This window comes from Danio rerio, chromosome 22 (assembly GCF_052040795.2).
Source record: "Danio rerio strain M-AB ecotype USA chromosome 22, GRCz13ab, whole genome shotgun sequence".
Classification (NCBI taxonomy): Eukaryota; Metazoa; Chordata; class Actinopteri; order Cypriniformes; family Danionidae; genus Danio; species Danio rerio.
The window spans coordinates 41,068,924-41,086,126 of record NC_141042.1 but is presented as its reverse complement, the minus strand read 5'-3'; the positions used below and the strand labels follow the sequence as shown (position 1 = coordinate 41,086,126).

The 17,203-nt window shown below is 40.2% G+C and overlaps 1 protein-coding gene and 1 long non-coding RNA gene across 2 annotated transcripts in view; one reads left to right on the top strand and one right to left on the bottom strand.

Annotated features, from left to right (window-relative positions):
- Window positions 1–9,025: 9,025 nt before the first annotated feature.
- On the top strand, window positions 9,026–16,414 carry LOC147838659 (uncharacterized). The gene is made up of 3 exons (XR_015522443.1): window positions 9,026–11,185; window positions 12,657–13,372; window positions 13,729–16,414. It is a non-coding gene; the product is annotated as an uncharacterized LOC147838659 (long non-coding RNA).
- kcnh1b (potassium voltage-gated channel, subfamily H (eag-related), member 1b) overlaps window positions 14,688–17,203 on the bottom strand; it is a 52,636-nt gene continuing 50,120 nt past the window's right edge. The window contains exon 12 of the mRNA XM_087302246.1: window positions 14,688–16,421. The gene's annotated coding sequence lies outside the window, so the exon portion shown is untranslated. The remainder of the gene's footprint in view (window positions 16,422–17,203) is intronic.

Sequence of the window (17,203 nt, the reverse complement as noted above, 5' to 3'; positions counted from 1 at the left end):
ACCTCTTTGAAAACTTTGCCAACATTTACCATTTACAGCGGCTGCTTATTGTCTTGTGGATCGACATCTATCGAGTAGAAATGGAGGAAATGCCTTTAGACACCCGGAGAACTGAGATGTTGTTAAGGTATTGGGTTAATTTCATGAGGCACAACCTGCAGCATCCGTCAAGAATATTGATAGAACCAGCATGGGGGGGGGGGAAGACTGAAATTAAAAACTTTGGATGTGTTATACCTAGAATAATTCAACAATATAATGTGAATGAAGTACCAATAAGTCCGAGTGCCTTGGTCAACAGTTCCATTATGGTTAATATCGCAACCCACAATAGATCTGACACGACTGGTTTCCAGTCATTTCCAGCCTGGTTTTTAGCTGGTCAGGCTGGGAGAAGACCAGTTAAAGCCAGCTTGACCAGCCTAGCCAGGATGGGAGCCCAGCCAAAACCAGCTATGTCCAGCTTAAACCAGCCTGGTCAAGCTGGTTTTTACTGGATTTAGCTGGTCATTTTCCAGCCTGACCAGCTAAGACCAGGCTGGAAATGGCTGGAAATGGCCAAAACTCCTCTAAAACCAGGCTGGTCAACCAGCTAAAACCAGCCAACCATCCTAGCCTGGTTTAAGCTGGATTTTCCATTAGGGACTGTTAAATAAAGAAGGAAGAGATGACCCAAAACGCATATGAATATATAAAGAGAAATTATGATGGATATAATCAAATATCTTGTGATGCATCAAAAGATGGGGAAAATAAAGTAGGAGTGGCTTTTAGTGTTCCAGTTTTTAACATCAAAAGAATATCAGATAAACTTTCTATTTACTCGTTAAATGTCTCGTCCCCTACCCGGCGACACTCACACCTTAAGCTTGCCCACTGTCTATTTTCAAGCACATTAGGTGGACGAAGCAAACTTACTGAATTTACTCGGGAAACACATAGTAGGAAGGTCTCTGTTGTGCTTGGGGTTAAGAAATAAAGTTTACACACACACACACACACATATATATATATATATACCCTGCTGAAAAATCCAGCTTAAACCAGCCTAGGCTGGTTGGCTGGTTTTAGCTGGTCAACCAGGCTGGTTTTAGAGGGGTTTTGGCCATTTCCAGCCTGGTCGTAGCTGGTCAGGCTGGAAAATGACCAGCTAAATCCAGCTAAAACCAGCTTGACCAGCCTGGTTTAAGCTGGACATAGCTGGTTTTGGCTGGGCTCCCAGCCTGGCTAGGCTGGTCAAGCTGGTTTTAGCTGGTCATCTCCCAGCCTGACCAGCTAAGACCAGCCTGGAAATGGCCAAAACCCCTCTAAAACCAGCCTGGTCGACCAGCTAAAACCAGCCAACCAGCCTAGGCTGGTTTAAGCTGGATTTTTCAGCAGGGATTTATATATATATATAGCTTGCCAACGACCTGTAAGTGTTTATTCAGAGATTAGCGTTAAGGTAATCTGTACAGAACAGTGTACAGAATATGGTTGGTCTACGTTAGTCAATATAGTTTTGTTTATGAAAGTATGAATGTGAAATCTTAGATTGTTGTGATCACTGTCTTCTAGGCTAAAGGATTAAACCATTTTGAAAGATGTAAGAAACACACGGTGACTGCTAGCTGGTTTTGAGGAAAACATGCACAGCGGGATTAGCTGTAACAGAGTGTTACAATTAAGCCACACGCTGTTGGACACCAATTAAACTAGCACAATATCTTTTGAATTTTGAGTAATGTTGAGAACTTTTAAAATAAAAATGTTTTAATAGAAAAAAACACTTATTTTATTGCTAATAATGCTTATAGATTCTTGTAATGTGACTGGATCTGTTCTAATGTACAAACAACTTCCCAAGAATAATAAGTGTGTTAACTGCTAAATCGCGTGTTTAATCTTTCAAAAAAATAACCAAATTTTACTTTGTTCAACTTATAAAATAACCAATAATTCAAATCTTGAGTCGATTGTTATTCAGTCCGTGTAGTCGAGTCTGGTGCAGTGTGTTTTCCTCTCTGCTGGGGGCGCTGTGGCTCTGTGGAGACTCACCTGTAAGCGACGGTAAACGGAAACCCAACACACCGAGAGGATTTTAGCGCACAGACTGCAGAGGATAGCCGTCTGAGAGGGAGGGAGAGCTGGGGAAACCTGCACTGCATTGCAGATCCACACATAGCCTACTATTAGAGGAGCAGACCTTAAGCTCCGCGGGATTCCCTTCACTGAGAGTCTCGCTGACTGTGTGACGAGGGCACGAGCAGACCGGAAGGAAACTCTCTTAAACATCTGCCTAACACATAGGTCCAGTTAATTACAAATAAAATAGAGACATTTTATTTAAGATGCAAGAGCAATTCCATGCAGATATTACCCTTGCCATGAAAAAATATAACGTTTTCAGCAAATAAGTGAAACCCTTCCTATTTTGTGTGGGCAGTAAAGACACTCACAAATGTCTCTGTCAGTGTTTTAAAGCAATTATAATTGATCCAGCAAAGTCACACAAGTGCTAATTTGACGTCTGTCACATCCACAAGCAAGCTTTTCCCTCATAAATGCAGAAATGTCCAATCAAATAAACTCACCCAGCTGAAAAATCAAGCTGAAACCAGCCTAGGCTGGTTGGCTGGTTTTAGCTGGTCGACCAATCTGGTTTTAGAGGGGTTTTGGCCACTTCCAGGCTGGTTTCCAGCCATCTCCAGCCTGGTCTTAGCTGGTCAGGTTGGGAGATGACCAGCTTGACTGGCCTAGCCAAGCTGGGAGTCCAGCCAAAACCAGCTATGTCCAGCTTAAACCAGGTTGTTCAAGCTGGTTTTAGTTGGTTTAAGCTGGTCACTTTTCCAGCCTGACCAGCTAAGACCAGGCTGGAAATGGCTGAAAACAAGCCTGGAAATGGCCAAAACCCCTCTAAAACCAGCCTGGTCGACCAGCTAAAACCAGTCAACCAGCCTAGGCTGGTTTTAACTGGATTTTTCAGCAGGGAGCAGTCATGTTTGTTCTGTAAAGCTGCTGAAAAACAGCATATGCTGGTAAGGTATGTTTTGATGCTGGTCTCAATGCTGGTTTTGCTGGTCTTGATGCTGATCTCAATGCTGGTTTTGCTGGTCTTAATGCTGGTCCTGCTGGTCTCAATGTTGGTCTTGCTGGTATAGCTGGTCTTAAAGCTGGTTTTGCTGGTCTCAATGTTGGTCTTGCTGGTTTTGCTGGTCTTAATGCTGGTTTTGCTGGTCTCATTGCTGCTACAGACCAGCATTGAGACCAGCAAAACCAGCATTGAGTGGATTAAACAATTAGTTGATTATCGTAAACCGTTTCAATGATGGTATCTCTGCAAATTTAATAATATAATTTTCTAAATATTTGGTATTATATATACACTACCTGACGACAAAAGTCTTGTGGTTTTCCAAGTTTTAGCAATAACAAATACTAACTGGACTTCTAGTTGATGATTTGATGATGAAGTGTCTCTATGAAAGGTGAAGGCCTCTAGATTTTGCTGGTTTGAGCTCAATAAATCTGATCATGTCTTGATGTTGACTGATTTGATGAGGACAGTGCGCTCTGACTCTGCTCAGACTAAAGTCTCATCACTGAACAGAAATAATGTCCAGTATAGAATATAAAGCCCTGCTGCAGTGGAGACAGAATGAATATTGTGTCTGACTCCATCATGAGCTTGGAGGACTGCATCCATACATCTCTGCACTGACTCACATCACTGATTAATAAAGTCATCTGGAATGAAGAAGAAAGCCTTCAGCAGGATCCCAGAGCTCATCAAGAGTCTTTCTGTTCATCTTTAACCTCTCTTACGTCATCAAAAACAGTCATTGTACATATTATTAATATAATCTACACACTGTCAGAAATAAAGGTTTACAGTCTGGGACTGGTGCGGTCCTGTTCCAAAAGGTGCATTTCTGTTCCTAGCAGGTCATTAAATGTACATATCAATACCTGAAAAGTACAAATGTGTACCTCATAGTACCTTAAAGGAACAAAAGTCAACTACAAAGGTACAAAAGTGTACTATATGTCCACATGTAGGCTGCACGTGGACATTAAAAAGGTACCACTCCAGTGACAGAGTTTGCCTTTATTTCTGAGTGTGCATATGCAGGGAATACGGTGCTATTAATCCGATTTCATTTTTCAGTATGCTAATGAGACTGTAAACATAGATTTAGCTGTCAGGATTGGTGCCTGTGAAATCCCTCGCAGTCTGGCTGCTATAAGCTGTAGCTGCTACTGTAGTTGTGTGCTGATTTATAGCCTCTTAAATTCATCCCGGTGTGCTGGACTGATGCCAGCATCGGGCTTGGCAGTGGTGGATGTTATGAAGTTTATCTTGTGGACTGGAATGATGTGTTGGTAAGTGAATCTGCTGACCTTCAGATAAGTGTTCGAGACCGACTTAGGAAAACAAGCAGGGTTTTTCCAAAACACAACAGCACAGTGTTCCTCCTTGGACGATTACTGCATTTACATTATTGGACTTTTTCTTTCATTCACTCATTCATTTTCTTTTCAGCTTAGTTCCTTTATTAATCTGGGGTCGCCACAGTGGAATGAACTGTCAACTTATCTAGCACATGTTTTACGCAGCGGATGCCCTTCCAGCTGCAACCCATCACTGGGAAACATCCACACACACTCATTCACACTCATAGACTACGGACAATTAAGCCTGCCCAATTCACCTGTACCGCATGTGTTTGGACCAGCCTGATCTCACGAGAAAACGTAGGTATTTTACGTTTTTGCCATTTTAGTGGCTAATTCGTACAAGTTTAGTCGTACAAAATTGTACGATTTTAAAAAGGAGGCGTGGCACCTAACCCCAACCGTCATTGAGTGATGAGCAAATCGTACTAAATTGTATGAATTAGATCGTACGAATTCATACAAATTAGCCACTAAATCAAAGTTACGAATTGCCGTGAGATTGCGTTGGTTTGGACTGCAGGGGAAACTGGAGCACCCGGAGAAAACCCACACAAACTCCACACAGAAACGCCAACTGACCCAGCCAAGGCTCGAACCAGCGACCTTCTTGCTGAGGCGACAGCGCTACCTATGCACCACTGCATTGCCTATTGAACTTTTTATATCCATAATAGGACCCTGGATTTTATGTTGCATGATAATAAATTGAAGAACAGGCAAAAATCAAACAGTATCTAGTCAAAATTATAGATTTATTTTAATTTTATGAGAAAATCATTAGAATTTTGGGCAAAGATGAAGTTCCATGAAGACATTTTGTAAATGTATTTCCGTAAATCTATAAAAGCGTACTTTTACTTTTAGTATCATGCATTCCCTGCAATAAAATTTGAGAATTAGGTGAGTTAATGGCAAAGTTTCTAACATTTTTAAAATTTAAAACAGCATGCTAATGACACTAAACGCACATACACACTGCTTTTTACACACACAGGGATGCGCAGCAGCACAGAAACATCTTCAAATATGATTAAAGGATTAAAATTAATTCATTTTCTTTTCAGCTTTAGTCTCTTTATTAATTTGGGGTTGCCACAGTGGAATGAACCACCAACTTAAGCTGCAGTCACACTGGGCTTTTTCTCCCATAGACTTCCATTCAGACCGGAAACACGGGGTTATGCGTCAAGTATTGCATCACCTGACTGCGTGAAGACAATCGAGGATCAAAACATGACCTCTCTGGACAGAAATTTAAAACATGGAGCAATCGCTCGCTTTTTAAAATGTCTAATAAGCTTGTTAAATCCCGCCTGTTTTCGCAGCACCGCACAACATAATTTCGCACACACAAACTCTAGTGGGACCGTAGCTTTATGCAGCACATGTTTCACACAGCGCATGCCCTTTCAGACGCAAACCATCACTAGTAAACACCCACACACACTCATTCACTACGGATAATTTTAGCTTAATTCACCTGTACCGCCTGTTTTCCAAAGGAAACCCACACCAACAAAGGGAGAACATGCAAACTCCACACAGAAATGCATGATTGTAATGTAAAAGCTTATTTCCTGGATACATATAAAACACTCCTCCTTCTTTAGCTCAGGGTGAATGCGGCTCCTTCTGCAGATGCTCTTAACTTTATAGGCGATTTTCTCTGTATTTCTCGGAACCCTCAGCTTCGAGATTGTCAAATAGTTGTCTCACAACCAAATTTTTCCCTAACAATCAAGATATCAGTGGTCTAAAGCTAAATAATTGAGCTTTTAGGGAATGCATGCGGGGCTGGCGCGTCCATATATGACCTTGGATAGTGAGGACCGCCCCCTAGTCCTCACAATGCGTGTTCCATTTCACAATTTACACTGCATTCAATTCAGAAAGGCTCAACCCTAAGCCCTAATCCCTTCAGAGGGACCCTCCGAATCTGACATGATTCTCTCTTCTGTCTGCCGTATTCAGTCTCACACTATCCGCTTGTTAAGTGGTGACGTGTTGGTGACGTATGTAATACTGTTTCCGGGTCCAAGCCGCCACTCATTTGAGTGGAGAAATCATTCGTTTATGATCACGTTTTATTCCTATCACACATTAAAGTTAATTTTACATAAAGTCATAGTGTACACAACAATCTCTGGGCTTGCTGCATAACAACCCTGCTGAAAAATCCAGCTTAAACCAGCCTAGGCTGGTTGGCTGGTTTTAGCTGGTCGACCAGGCTGGTTTTAGAGGGGTTTTGGCCACTTCCAGGCTGGTTTCCAGCCATTTCCAGTCTGGTTTTAGCTGGTCAGGCTGGAAAATGACCAACTAAAACCAGCTTGACCAACCTAGAAGGCTGGGAGCCCAGCCAAAACCAGCCTGACCAGCTAATACCAGGCTGGAAATGGCTGGAAACCAGCCTGGAAGTGGCCAAAACCCCTCTAAAACCAGCCTGGTCGACCAGCTAAAACCAGCCAACCAGCCTAGGCTGGTTTAAGCTGGATTTTTTAGCAGGGAAACACCAAAAATGTAACAATTTATAAAAAACGTAATCACTTTCTGGCCATCGGATATTAGGCATGGACATATACACTGCGATCGTGATTTTCGAAAGCCTTAAATCGCTTTGTAAACGTTTATTATTACCATTTCATGAGTCTCCGCATTCAGTTATAGAGCGCTTGGACTCGGAAGCCGCTCCGCGTGACGTCTCACTTAACAAGTGGATTGCTTTCCTCTTTCTGAAAGTATTGATAACACCATTGTGGAGTTTTTCTGTCATTGTTTCAGCATTCCCTTTATTTACATGACGGACTTTGTAAGAGTAAAAACGGAGCGCTTCCCTAGCGAGAAAGCAGTTAAACAGAGCATCTGCATTTAGCAGTTATGCCTTTTGTACTAACACAGTTGAAAATATGCTAAAAAAAATATAAGATATACAGTTGAAGTCCTATTTTATTATTTTTTTTGTCAAATATTTCTCTAATGATGTTGAACAGATTCTGGAATTTTTCACAGTATTTCCTATAATATTTCTTCTTCTGGAGAAACTCTTATTTGTTTTTGTTTTTTCGGCTAGAATAAAAGCAGATTTTAATAGTTTTAAACTCATTTTAAGGTCAATATTATTCGCCCCCTTAAGCAATATTAGTGTTGGATTGTCTTCTGAACAAACCACTGTTATACAATGACTTGCCTAATTACCCTAACTTTACCCTAATTACCCTAGTGAAGCCTTTACATGTCACTTTACACTGAATACTAGTGTCTGGAAGAATATCTAGTCTAATATTTTGTGCTGTCATCATGACAAAGAGGAAAGACATCAGTTATTGAACATATTGAAAATTGCACCAAACTAATTCTAGCATGTCCATGACTGATAGTATTTAAAGTAATGACATCAAACGGCTGTTTATGAAATAATAAATAATAACTGTGTGTTCATTTCCTAGAGATGGGTTGCGGCTGGAAGGGCATCCGCTGTGTAAAAGCATGCTGGATAAGTTGGCGGTTCATTCCGCTGTGGCGACCCCGGATTAATAAAGGGACTAAGCCGAAAAGAAAACGAATGAATGAACTGTGTGTTTAGTTTTCCTATCAAGGTATTTAATTGAAACCCTGCGTGAGCCAGCGCTGGCTGTAGAGAAAGCATAATTAGCAGGAGACATCAACTCTCACTTCAATCAAATATGTGTCCCAGAGGATCAGAAGGGCTGTAATCAGATTAGCAGAGGCGTCAGAGAAAGTACAACCGTCTGAGAGTCGTAGCAATCACAGCAGAGCAAACCCTCCAAATGAATGCTGGAAATTCAGCTCGGGAGTATTTATTGTTTTGTTTTTGGTAAGTCTTTGTATAATAGTGGTTTGTTTACAGCAAGAAGGTCGCTGGTTTGAGTCCCGCCTTGGCCAGTTGGCATTTCTGTGTGGAGTTACTCCACGTGTTGGCGTAGGTTTCCTCCGGGTGCTCCAGTCTCCCCTACAGCCCAAACACATGTGATTTAGGAGAATTGATGAACTAAATTGGCTGTAATGTATGAGTTTGTGTGTGTATGGGTGATTCTCAGTATTGGGTTGCAGCTGGAAGGGCATGCACTGCGTAAAACATATGCTGGAATAGCTGGCGGTTCATTCCGCTGTGGCAACCCCTGAAAAATAAGAGACTATGCCGAAGGAAAATGAATTGATTCCTCACCCTGCTGAAAAATCCAGCTTAAGTCAGCCTAGGCTGGTTTTAGCTGGTCTGCCAGGCTGGATTTAGAGTGGTTTTGGCCATTTCCAGGCTGGTTTCCAGCCAGGTCTTAGCTGGTCAGGCTGGAAAATGACCAGCTTGATCCAGCTAAAACCAGCTTGACCAGCCTGGTTTAAGCTCCCAGCTTGGCTAGGCTGGTCAAGCTGGTTTTAGCTGGCCATCTCCCAGCCTGACCAGCTAAGACCAGGCTGGAAATGGCTGGAAACCAGCCTGGAAATGGCCAAAACCCCTCTAAAACCAGCCTGGCCGACCAGCTAAAACCAGCCAACCAGCCTAGGCTGGTTTAAGCTGGATTTTTCAGTAGGGATCATTGTTCAGATAAACAAAAGATGCACAGGAAAATAAAATAGATTCAGTTTTCATGAATTTATTCACAAAGTGAAATCATTGTCTTTGCGCATGTGTGTGTATATATGCATATTTACGCAGTCAAGTAAGTGGAAACAACGTAAATAAAAAGACAAATCGGCAGCAGTGCATGGTCTGAACATTTGACCCTTTTGCTGCAATAAACATCCTGATAAAAAATATTATTAACCATTGAATCTTTAAAGCTGGATTGTGCAAAACTAGCAAAGAAATGAGGAAATAATAAAAGAAACACGGCTTTTGTTAAGAGCTAGCCCACACTTAGAGTGCTCAAATCGTGATCGTACTCATGATTTACTCACCCTCATGTGTTCCAAACCTTTATGAGTTTCCTTTTACTGTTGAACACAAAGGAAGACACTTCGAAGAATGTTGGAAACCGGTAACTATTGACTTCCATAGTAGTGTTTTGTGTTTATTTAGGGTGGTGAATTGCATTATGGGATGTTGATCTCTGCTCTGTCGACTTTTTACGTTGAAAATTCAACTCTGCAGTTTGACAAAGTGACTATTATTGACATTTTAGTCGTTTGAATTAATAATATAATGGTTAAAACATAAAATATAGAGTATTAAGTAACAGAAAATGTGCTGCAGTATATTACAAGGTTGCTGCAGTGTAATATTCCAGTGGTTTTCAAAGTGGGGGTCGTGGAACAATGAAGGGGGGTTTCCTGGTGATTTCCAAAAATCTACTTATTATTATTAGGTCATAAGACTTACCATATTTTATCCATAACCAACTGAAGAGAAAAAACAGTCATTTATAGTTACTATAGTAGCTTATTTACTTGTTCTATTGGTTTGTGACCCCTGGGGTAAATACATTATATTAAAGACAGCAATAGCGTCAGATGCAGCAGATTGATTTTATAACACCAGCTTAAACTTACTGGCCCATTTACAGCACTGACATACATAAAAAAAATTAAACGAAGAATAGACTTTGGTTTATTGGTGTGTGTGTGCGCCATTGCATGCAAGTTTTCTGTATTTATAACCACCTCAGAGGATATTGGGGGTCGCGAGTCACTGGCATTATTATTTTAGGTGTCGCATGCTAAAAAGTTTGGGAACCCCTGTAATATACAACACCAACACACACAATACAGCACTGCAAACTATTACAAATGTTCATACGTCACTTTTTACAACTCTTCGAGGTTAAAATTTGTTGGAAGAAAAATCTAAATCCCATAATGCAACTCTACAGCAGAAATATATGAGGAAATATTGATCACAAAATATGAAAAAAATGCTAATTCATGGATGTTACGATGTAGGAAACACAAACAAATATTGAAGTCAATGGTTTCTAACATTTTTCGAATTATCTTCTTTACTGTTCAACAGAAGAAGGAAAACCCAGGAGGCACACAATGTCACTACGTTAATATTAGGTCAGATTTAGGTTGTGAGGTCAAAACTTAATGTCTAGACAGCGTCTAGGAGCAGCGTTATTTTGATGTCTAATGATGTTGATATTTGGTTGATTTTTGGTTGTGTGGGAAAGTGACCAAAATCCAACATCAACTCAACATCTAGACGTTAAATATGTCAGGTATGCCAACCAAAATAAAACATCTGATAGACGTCATGGTGGTAACGTCCACACGTAAAGCTGTAACATCATTAGACGTTGATGTTTGGTTGATTTTAGGTTGTGTTAAAAAGTGACCAAAATCCAACCTCTAACCAACATCTTACACCAACGTCATATTGACATCAAATATTGACATTTATTCATCAGGTATGGCAACCAAAATCTAACATCTGATAGACGTCATAGTGGTAACGTCCACACAACGTCAAGCTGTAACTTCATGAGACGTTGATATTTGGTTGATTTTAGGTTGTGTTGAAAAGTGACTAAAATCCAACATCGAGTCAACATCTAGACGTTAAATACCTAAGGTATGGCAACCAAAATCCAACATCTGATAGACGCCATAGTGGCCATATCAATAGTCATAATAGTAATGTTCACACAACGTCAAGCTATAACATGGTTGCGTTGGAAAGTGACAACAATCCAACGTGGAGCCAACATCATAAACCAACGTCATATTGACGTCAAATACTAATATTTATTCATCAGGTATGGCAACCAAAATCTAACATCTGATAGACGTCATAGTGGTAACGTCCAGGTTGATATTTGGTTGATTTTAGGTTGTTAGAAAGTGACCAAAATCCAACGTTAGACCAACATCTTAACCCAACATCATATTAATGTCAAATACTAATATTTATTCATCAGGTATGGCAACCAAAATCCAACATCTGATAGACATCATAGTGGTAACGTCCACACAATGTCAAGCTGTAACTTCATGAGACGTTGATATTTGGTTGTTTTTTGGTTGTGTTGAAAAGTGACTAAAATCCAACATCGAGTCAACATCTAGACATCAAATACCTAAGGTATGGCAACCAAAATCCAACATCTGATAGACGCCATAGTGTCCTTATCAATAGTCAATAGTCATAATAGTAATGTCCACACAACGTCAAGCTATAACATCATTTAATGTTGATATTTGGTTGCGTTGGAAAGTGACAACAATCCAACATGGAGCCAACATCATAAACCAACGACATATTGACGTCAAATACTAATATTTATTCATCAGGTATGGCAACCAAAATCTAACATCTGATAGACGTCATAGTGGCAACGTACACACAACGTCAAGCTGTAACATCATTAGGCGTTGATATTTGGTTGTTTTTTGGTTGTGTTGGAAAGTGACCAAAATCCAACGTTAAGCCAATATCTTAAAACAACGACATATTGACGTCAAATACTGACATTTATTCGTCAGGTATGGTGATCAAAATCTAACATCTGATATACGTCATAGTGATAACATCCACACAACGTCAACCTGTAACGCCATTGGAGGTTCATGTTTGGTTGTCTTTTGGTTGTGTTGGAAAGTCACCAAAATCCACCATTGAGCCAACGTCATATTGACGTCAAATACTGACATTTATTCGTCAGGTATGGCAACCAAAATCCAACATCTGACAGATGTGATAGTGCTAATTTCCACACAACGTCAAGCTGTAACATCATTAATTGTTAATTTTTGGTTGATTTTAGGTTGAACGTTGGAAAGTTACCACAATCCAACGTCGAGGCAATATCTCAAACCAACGTCATGTTGACGTCAAATGCTGACATTTATTCATCAGGTATGGCAACCAAAAATCTAACATCTGATAGACGTCATAGTGGCAACGTACACACAACGTCAAGCTGTAACATCATTAGGCGTTGATATTTGGTTGTTTTTTGGTTGTGTTGGAAAGTGACCAAAATCCAACGTTAAGCCAATATCTTAAAACAACGACATATTGACGTCAAATACTGACATTTATTCGTCAGGTATGGTGATCAAAATCTAACATCTGATATACGTCATAGTGATAACATCCACACAACGTCAACCTGTAACGCCATTGGAGGTTCATGTTTGGTTGTCTTTTGGTTGTGTTGGAAAGTCACCAAAATCCACCATTGAGCCAACGTCATATTGACGTCAAATGCTGACATTTATTCATCAGGTATGGCAACCAAAAATCTAACATCTGATAGACGTCATAGTGGTAACGTACACACAACGTCAAGCTGTAACATAATTGGAGGTTGATATTTGGTTGATTTTAGGTTGTTAGAAAGTGACCAAAATCCAACGTTAGACCAACATCTTAACCCAACATCATATTAATGTCAAACACTAATATTTATTCATCAGGTATGGCAACCAAAATCCAACATCTAATAGACGTCATAGTGGTAACGTCCACACAACGTCAAGCTGTAACTTCATGAGACGTTGATATTTGGTTGTTTTTTGGTTGTGTTAAAAAGTGACTAAAATCCAACATCGAGTCAACATCTAGACATCAAATACCTAAGGTATGGCAACCAAAATCCAACGTCTGATAGACGGCATAGTGTCCCTATCAATAGTCAATAGTCATAATAGTAATGTCCACACAACGTCAAGCTATAACATCATTTGATGTTGATATTTGGTTGCGTTGGAAAGTGACAACAATCCAACGTGGAGCCAACATCATAAACCAACGACATGTTGACGTCAAATACTAATATTTATTCATCAGGTATGGAAACCAAAATCTAACATCTGATAGACGTCATAGTGGTAACGTACACACAACGTCAAGCTGTAACATCATTAGGCGTTGATATTTGGTTGTTTTTTGGTTGTGTTGGAAAGTGACCAAAATCCAACGTTAAGCTAATATCTTAAAACAACGACATATTGACGTCAAATACTGACATTTATTCGTCAGGTATGGTGACTAAAATCTAACATCTGATAGACGTCATAGTGTTAACATCCACACAACGTCAAGCTGTAACTTCATGAGACGTTGATATTTGGTTGTTTTTTGGTTGTGTTGAAAAGTGACTAAAATCCAACATCGAGTCAACATCTAGACATCAAATACCTAAGGTATGGCAACCAAAATCCAACGTCTGATAGACGTCATAGTGGTAACGTACACACAACGTCAAGCTGTAACATCATTAGGCGTTGATATTTGGTTGTTTTTTGGTTGTGTTGGAAAGAGAGCAAAATCCAACGTTGAGCCAATATCTTAAAACAACGACATATTGACGTCAAATGCTGACATTTATTCGTCAGGTATGGTGACCAAAATCTAACATCTGATAGACGTCATAGTGCTAACATCCACACAACGTCAACCTGTAACCTCATTGGAGGTTCATATTTGGTTGTCTTTTGGTTGTGTTGGAAAGTCACCAAAATCCACCATCGAGCCAACGTCATATTGACGTCAAATACTGACATTTATTCGTCAGGTATGGCAACCAAAATCCAACATCTGACAGATGTGATAGTGCTAATTTCCACACAACGTCAAGCTGTAACATCATTAGTTGTTGATTTTTGGTTGATTTTAGGTTGAACGTTGGAAAGTGACCACAATCAAACGTCGAGGCAATATCTTAAAACGTCATATAGACGTCAAATGCTGACATTTATTCGTCAGGTATGACAACCAAAATCTAACATCTGATTGACGTCACAGTGGTAACGTCCACACAATGCCAAGCTGTATGATCATTAGACGTTGATATTTGGTTGATTTTAGGATGTGTTGGACATTGCCGTCAGCCTGACGTTGGGTATTGACATCAACCTGATTTTAATTTCCTAACAAAATGCAACGTAAATCTGACGTCATGTTGACATCCTGTGTCTGCTGGAAAGGTTTGGAACAAGTGAAGGATGAGTTCAATTTGTGGGTGAACCGTGTCTTTAAGATAACTATTATTATTCAAGCGTTTCATTTTTCTGATATCATTTCAACTAAAATCAAAATAGAAAAGAAAGTACAATCAAGGAGTCCCATCGAGTCACAGTGCATACAGGATATACTGTACATCGACTCAAACAATAAACCCGTTCAAGTGCAAATTCTGCAAAATGTTCAACACTTCAATGTTTCGGACGCGCTACCAAACAAAAAAACACTCCGACACCTTCTTGACATTCACAAAACAAAAAGGACTTCATAAATGGCTATGGATTTCTGGCGAGAGTGCTAAAAATCACATGCTACATGAACACCACTGCAGCCTATTTCATGCTTCATTTATTCTCACATCGACGCCTCGTTTATGAACTTACACAGTTATATCAGTATTGCTTAACCACCAGCTAATCTGTTAGCTTCGTGCATTTGCTAACAATGGTAAATACATAATTGCACGTATACTTTTTTGATATTACAAAATAATGGGCCATAATAATGGGCCAAAATCAGGACTATAATGTCCTCTTATTGCATGTTGAAGTTCATATAAAATAAACGAGTCACAATTCATATGCAGTTTAAAAATAAACAAACTTTGCGATCAGGAATTCACCAACAGGGGAAATCTGGTCATTTTTGCATTTGCATTTTAGTACATAAACAAGCTCCATAGTATTTTCTAATAAAAAAATTTAAAAAAACGGTACACGTTAACCAAATAGACAGCTTACCATGAAAATGTCAATTCTTTAACGTTAAAAGTTGTTGGAGGAAACATCAAAATCTACAGTGCATCTGGAAAATATTGATAGCGCTTCACTTTTTTCACATTTTTTTGTTAAAGCCTTATTCCAAAATTAATTAAATTCCTTAATTTTCTCAAAATTTTACACACAGTCTTTGGCGTGAAGCTCAGGTACATTCTGTCTCCACTGATCATTCTTGAGATGTTTCAGCAGCTTCATTGGAGTTCACTTGTGCTCAATTCAGTTGATTGGACATGATGTGAAAAGGCACCTGTCTATATAAGGGCCCAGGGTTCACAGTGCATGACAAAGCACAAACCAAGCATGAAGACAAAGGAATTGTCTGTAGACCTCCAAGACAGAATTGTGGAGGCACAAGGCTGGGAAAGCTTACAGAAACATTTCTGCTGCTCTGGAAGCTCTAATGAGCACAGCGGCCTCCGTCATCCGTAAGTGGAAGATGTTTAACCACCAGGACTCTTCCTAGAGCTGGCTGGACATCTAACCTGAGTGATCAGTGGAGAAGGGCCTTAGTCAGGGAGGTGATCAATAACCCGATGGTCACTCTGTCTGAGCTCCAGCGTTCTTCTGTGGAGAGAGGAGAACCTTACAGAAGGACAACCATCTGTGCAGCAATCCACCAATCAGGCATCTGTATGGTAGAGCGGCCAGATGGAAGACACTCCCTGCCTGGAGTTTACCAAAGGAGGACTCTCAGAGCATCAGAAACTAAACTCTCTGCTCTGATGAGACTCAAACTGAACTGTGTGGAGTAAACGTCAGGCGTTACGTTTGGAGAACAGCAGGCAGCGCTCATCAGCAGGCTAACAGCATCCCTACAGTGCAGCATGGTGGTGTTGGCATCATGCTGTGAGGATGTGTTTCAGCAGCAGGAACTGGAAGACTAGTCAGGATAGAGGGAAAGATGAATGCAGCAATGTACAGAGACATCCTGAATGAAGACCTGCACAAGAGTGCTCTCCACCTCAGACTGGGGCGACGCTTCATCTTCCAGCAGGACAATGACCCAAAGCACACCGCCAGAATATCAATGAAGCGGCTTCACAACAACTCGGTGAATGTCCTTGAGTGGCCCAGCCAGAGCCCAGACCTAAATTCTATTAAACATCTCTGGAGAGATCTGAAAATGGCTGTACACCGTTGAATGAGCTTAAGAGGTACTGCAAAGAGGAACGGGCAAAAATTCCCAGACAGGTGTGCAGAGCTTGTGCCATCATAATCAAAAAGACTTGAGGCTGTAATCGCTGCCAAAGGTGCGTCAACAAAGTATTGAGCAAAGGCTGTGAATACTGATTTTTTGCTTAATTGTTTGATGATGTAAAGTGTTGGTTGGCAAATAACTTTCTCCAACTGAATGAAGACAAGTGCGAATTCATTGTTTTTGGCCAAAAAGGTTCAGACTCTAATGGCATCTGTCATTGCTTCCTGGGAAAATACATTCCTCGATAAAGAGTCTTAGTGTCATTTTTGACTCAGAGCTAAAATTTGATCTGCAAATTAATGCGGTTGTCAAAAATAGTTTTTTCTATTTTAGATATATTGCCAAGCTGAAGTCTGTCCTCTCTTTCAGTGATTTGGAGAAAGTTGTTCATGCTTTTATCTCTTCTCGTCTGGACTATTGCAACGCATTGTATCTGGGTGTGAGTCAATCCTCTCTCTCGCGACTGCAGCTAGTCCAGAACGCAGCTGCCAGGCTTTTAACAGGCACAAAAAAACGAGAAGTACACAAGTACACCTGTACATGTTACTCTACACTGGCTGCCAATCCAGTTTAGAATTCAGTACAAAGTTCTGTTGTACGTTTATAAATCCCTCCATGGCCTGGCCCCTGAGTATATCTCTGAGCTAATTATTATGCACCAACCTGTGAGATCTCTTCGCTCTATGGATCGACTCTATTTGCAAGTTCCTAGATCACGCTTAAAATGACGAGGTGATAGAGCTTTCCCGGTAGCAGCTCCAAGACTCTGGAACGATCTCCCACTCTCTTTAAGAGAGGTCACTGAAAACACACTTATTTTCTTTAGCTCTTAATCATGTGATGTGAGTTTATGTTTTTTGGTTTTATGTA